Here is a 6,608-nt window from a genome sequence, read left to right on the forward strand (position 1 = left end):
ACCCCTCGAATTCCCCACACCCCCCAATTCCCCACACCCCTGCCACTCTCCACACCCCTCCAATTTCCCACACCCTTTCCATTCCCCACACCCCTCCAATTCTGCACATCCCTCCAATTCCACACACCCTTCCCACTCGTCACAACTCTCTATTTCCCCACGTCCCTCCAACTCAGCACAACCTTCCAACTTGCCATAACACTCTCATTCGCCACACCTCTCCAATTCCCCACACCCCTCCAACTCTCCACACCCCTGCCACTCCCCCACCACACTCCGACTCCCCACACCGCTCCCGCAACCGCAACTCACACCGCTCCAATTGCCCACACCCATCCAATTCCCCACACCACTCTAACTCCCCACACCCCTCCAACTCCCCATACTCTTCCAATTCCCCACACCCCTCCAATTCCCCACTCCACTCCAATTCCCCACACTCCTTCCAGTCCCCACACCCCTCCAATTCTCCACACCCCTCAAATTTCACACACCCCTTCAATTCCCTACACCCTTCCCACTCCCCACACCCCTCCAATTCCCCACTCCACTCCAATTCCCCGCACCCCTCCCACTCCCCACATCACTGCAATTCCACACACCCCTCCAATTCCACGTACCCTTCCCACTCCCTACTTCCCTCCAGTTCCCCACACCCCTTCGATTCCCCACACCGTCCCACTCCACACACCCTTTCAATTCCCCACACCCCTCCCACTCCCCACACAGCTCCAACTCCACACACCCCTCCAATTCCTCACGGCCCTCCCGCTCCCCACAACCCTGCAATTTCCCATACCCCTGCAATTCCCAACACCCCTCCCAATCCCCACACCCCTCACATTCCCCAAACTACTCCAATTGCCCACAGCCTTTCCAATTGCCCACACCCCTCCAATTCCCCACACCCCACCAATTCCCTACACAATCCCAATTCCCCAGCCCCTCCGCGCACTGTTTCCCCACACCCCTGCCACTCCCCCACCACTCTCCGACTCCCCACACCCCTCCCGCTCCTCTCACTCCTCCAATGGCCCACATCCCTCCAATTCCCCACACCCCCCAATTCCCCACACCCCGCCACTCCCCACACCTTTCCAATTCCCCACACCCCTGCCACTCCCCACACCTTTCCAATTCCCCACACCCCTGCCACACCCCACCACCCTCCGACACTCCACACCCCTCCCGCTCCTCACACTCCTCCAATTATCCACACCCCTCAATTCCCCACACCCCTCCTACTCCACACACCCCTCCTACTTGCCATAACACTCCCATTCACCACACCCCTCCAATTCCCCACACCACTCCAATTGCCCACACCGCTCCAATTCCCCACACCCTGCCACTCCCCACACACCTCCAATTCCCCACACCCTTCCCACTCCCCACACCCCTCCTACTCTCCACACCCCTCCAATTCCCCACACCCCTCCCACTCCCCACACCCCTCCAATTACCTACACCCCTCCAATTACTTACACACCTCCAATTCCCCACAGCCCTCCAATTACCCACACCCTTTCCACTTCCCATACCCCTCCAATTCCCCACTCCTCTCAATTCTCCACTCTGTCCAATTCCCCACACCCCTCCCACTCCCCACACCCCTACAATTCTCTACATAACTCCCACTCCCCACACCCCTCCAATTACACACACTGCCCAATTCCCCACACCCCACCTACTCCCCACACCCCTAGAATTCCCCACTCTCCTCCCACTCCCCACACCCCTACAATTCCCCACATCCCTTACACTCCCCACACCTCTCCAATTCCCCATATCCCTTCCATTCCCCACACCCCTCCAATTCCCCACGCCCCACTGATTCCCCACACCCCTCCAACTTTCCACACCCCTACCACTCCCCCACCACCCTCCGACTCCCCACACTCCTCCCCTCTCCTCACACCTCTCCAATTGCCCACACTCCTCCAATTCCTCACACCCCACAATTCCCCACACCCCTGCCGCTCCCTACACCCTTCCAATTCCCCACGCCCCATTGATTCCCTACACCCCTCCAACTCTCTACACCCCTGCCACTCCCCCACCACCCTACGACTCACCACAACCCTCCCGCTCCTCACACCCCTCCAATTCCTCACACCCTACAATTCCCCACACCCCTGCCACTCCCTACACCCCTCCAATTCCCCACACCCCTCTCACTCCCCAAACCCATCCAATTTCCCACACCCTTTCCACTCTGCACACCCCTCCAATTCCCCACTCCACTCCAATTCCCCGCAAACCTCCCACTCCCCACAACTCTCCAATTCCTCACACCCCTCCAATTCCCCACTCTCCTCTTACTCCCGACACCGTCCGATTCCACACATCCCTCCAATTCCACATACCCCCCAACTCCCCACACCCCTGCCACTCTCCACACCCCTCCAATTCCCCAAACCCCTCCAATTCCCCACGCCCCACTGATTCCCCACACGCCTCCAACTCTCCACACCCCTGCAACTCCCCCACCACCCTACGACTCACCACAACCCTCCCGCTCCTCACACCCCTCCAATTCCTCACACCCCACAATTCCCCACACCCCTGCCACTCCCTACACCCCTCCAATTTCCCACACCCCTACAATTCCCCACATCCCTACAATTCCACACACCCTTCCCACTCGTCACACCTCTCCATTTCCCCACATCCCTCCAGCTCACCACAACCCTCCAACTTGCCATAACACTCCCATTCACCACAACCCTCCAATTCCCCACTCCACTCCAATTCCCTGCAACCCTCCCACTCCCCACACCACTGCAATTCGCCACAGCCCTCCAATTCCCCACACCCGTCCCACTCCCCACAACTCTCCAATTCCTCACACCCCTCCAATTCCCCACTCTCCTCTTACTCCCGACACCGTCCGATTCCACACACCCCTCCAATTCCACATACCCTTCCCACTCCCTACTTCCCTCCAGTTCCCCACACCCCTTTGATTCCCCACACCATCCCACTCCACACACCCCTTCAATTCCCCACACCCCTCCCACTCCCCACACAGCTCCCACTCCACACACCCCTCCAATTCCCCACAGCCTTTCCAATTCCCCACACCCCACCAATTCCCCACACAACCCCGATTCCCCAGCCCTTCCAATTCCCCACTCCCCTCCCACTCGCCACACCCCTCCAATTCCCCACACCCCTCCAACTTGCCTTGTCCCTCCCATTCCCCACTTCCCTCCAATTCCCCACGCGCCACTGCTTCCCCATATCCCTCCAAGTCTCCACACCCCTGCCACTCCCCCACCACTCTCCGACTCCCCCACCCCTTCTGCTCCTCTCACCCCTCCAATTGTCCACATCCCTCCAATTCCCCACACCCTCCAATTCACCACACCCCTGCCACTCCCCACACCCCTCCAATTCCGCACACCCTTCCCACTCCCCACACCCCTCCAATTTCCCACATCCCTCCCACTCCCCACACCCCTTCCACTCCCCACATCCCTTCAATTCCCCACACCCTTTCCACTCGTAAAACTTCTCCATTTCTCCACGTTCCTCCAACTTGCCATGTCCCTCCCATTCCCCACTCCCCTCCCATTCCCCACGCGCCACTGTTTCCCCACACCCCTCCAACTCTCCACACCCCTGCCACTCCCCCACCACTCTCCGACTCCCCACACCCCTCCCGCTCCTCTCACCCCTCCAATTGCCCACATCCCTCCAATTCCCCACACCCCCCAATTCCCCACTCCCCACACCCCTCCAATTCCGCACACCCTTCCCACTCCCCACACCCCTCCAATTCCCCACTCCACTCCAATTCCCCGCAACCCTCCCACTCCCCACACCACTGCAATTTGCCACAGCCCTCCAATTCCCCACACCCATCCCACTCCCCACAACTCTCCAATTCCTCACACCCCTCCAATTCTCCACTCTCCTCTTACTCCCGACACCGTCCGATTCCACACACCCCTCCAATTCCACATAACCCCCAATTCCCCACACCCCTGCCACTCTCCACATCCCTCCAATTCCCCAAACCCCTCCAATTCCCCACGCCCCACTGACTCCCCACACACCTCCAACTCTCCACACCCCTGCCACTCCCCCACCACCCTACGACTCACCACAACCCTCCCGCTCCTCACACCCCTCCAATTCCTCACACCCCACAATTCCCCACACCCCTGCCACTCCCTACACCCCTCCAATTTCCCACACCCTTTCCACTCCGCACACCCCTCCAATTCCCCACATCCCTACAATTCCACACACCCGTCCCACTCCCCACAACTCTCCAATTCCTCACACCCCTCCAATTCCCCACTCTCCTCTTACTCCCGACACCGTCCGATTCCACACACCCCTCCAATTCCACATACCCTTCCCACTGCCTACTTCCCTCCAGTTCCCCACACCCCTTAGATTCCCCACACCATCCCACTCCACACACCCCTTCAATTCCCCAAACCCCTCCCACTCCCCACACAGCTCCCACTCAACACACGCCTCCAAGTCCCCACACCCCTCCAATTCCCCACGCCCCTCCCGCTCCCCACAGCCCTGCAATTTCCCGCACCCCTGCAATTCCCAACACCCCTCCCAATCCGCACACCTCTCGCACTCCCCACACTACTCCAATTGCCCACAGCCTTTCCAATTCCCCACACCCCACCAATTCCCCACACAACCCCAATTCCCCAGCCCCTCCAATTCCCCACTCCCTTCCCACTCACCACACCCCTCCAATTCCCCACACCCCTTCAACTTGCCTTGTCCCTCCCATTCCCCACTTTCCTCCAATTCCCCACGCGCCACTGTTTCCCCACATCCCTCCAAGTCTCCACACCCCTGCCACTCCCCCACCACTCTCCGACTCCCCCACACCTTCCGCTCCTCTCACCCCTCCAATTGCCCACATCCCTCCAATTCCCCACACCCCCCAATTTCCCACACCCCTGCCACTCCCCACACCCCTCCAATTCCACACACCCTTCCCACTCCCCACACCCCTCCAATTTCCCACATCCCTCTCACTCCCCACACCCCTTCCACTCCCCACACCCCTTCAATTCCCCACACCCTTTCCACTCGTAAAACCTCTCCATTTCTCCACATTCCTCCAACTTGCCATGTCCCTCCCATTCCCCACTCCCCTCCAATTCCGCATGCGCCACTGTTTCCCCACACCCCTCCAACTCTCCACACCCCTGGCACTCCCCCACCACTCTCTGACTCCCCACACCCCTCCCGCTCCTCTCACCCCTCCAATTGCCCACATCCCTCCAATTCCCCACACCCCCCAATTCCCCACACCCCTTCCACTCCCCACACCCCTTCAATTCCCCACACCCTTTCCACTCGTAAAACCTCTCCATTTCTTCACGTTCCTCCAACTTGCCATGTCCCTCCCGTTCTCCACTCCCCTCCAATTCCCCACGCACCACTGTTTCCCCACACCCTCCAATTCCCCACATCCCTGCCACTCCCCCACCACCCTCCGACTCCCCACACCTCTCCCGCTCCTCACACTCCTCCAATTGCCCACACCCCTCAATTCCCCACACCCCTGCCACTCCCCACACCACTCCAATTCCCCACACCCCTCCAATTCCCCACACTCCTGCCACTCCCCCACAACCTCCAATTCCCCACATCCCTCCCACTCCCCACACCCTTTCCACTCGTCACACCTCTCCGTTTTCCCCACGTCCCTCCAACTCGCCATATCCCTCCCATTCCCCACACCCCTCCAATTCCCCATGCCCCTCTGATTCCCCACACCCCTCCAACTCTCCACACCCCTGCCACTCCCCCACCACCCTCTGACTCCCCACACCCCTCCCGCTCCTCACAACCCTCCAATTGCCCACACTCCTCCAATTCGCCACACCCCAACAATTTCCCACACCCCTCCAATTCCCCACACCCCTCCAATTCCCCAAACCCCTGCAATTCCCCACACCCCTCCCAATCCCCATACCCCTCCAATTCCACACACCGTCCAATTCCCCACACCCCTCCCACTCCACACACCCCTAGATTTCCCCACTCCCCTGCCATACCTCACACCCCCCAATTCCCCACACCACTCCCACTCGCCACACTCCTACAATTCCCCACATCCCTCACACTCCCCACACCCCTCCAATTCCCCACACCCCCCAATTCCCCACACCCATGCCAATCCCCACACCCCTCCAATTCCTCACACCCTTCCCACTCGCCACACATCTCCATTTCCACACACACCTCCAACTCTCCACATCCTTCCAACTCTCCACACCCCTGCCACTCCCCCACCACCCTTCAACTCCCCACACCCTTCCCCTCCTCACACGCTTTCAATTCCTCACACCCCTCCAATTCCCCACTCCCCACACCCCTCCAATTTCCCACACCCCTCCAATTTCCCACGCCCCACTGATTCCCCACACCCTTCCCACTCCCCACACCCCTCGAATTCCCCACACCCTTCCAATTCCACACACCGTCCAATTCCCCACATCCCTCACACTCCCCACACCCCTCCAATTCCCCACACCCCCCAATTCCCCACACCTCTCCAAATCCTCACACCCTTCCCACTCGCCACACCTCTCCATTTCCCCACACACCTCTAACTC

The sequence above is a fragment of the Mobula birostris genome, chromosome 9 (assembly GCF_030028105.1).
Source record: "Mobula birostris isolate sMobBir1 chromosome 9, sMobBir1.hap1, whole genome shotgun sequence".
Lineage (NCBI taxonomy): Eukaryota > Metazoa > Chordata > Chondrichthyes > Myliobatiformes > Myliobatidae > Mobula > Mobula birostris.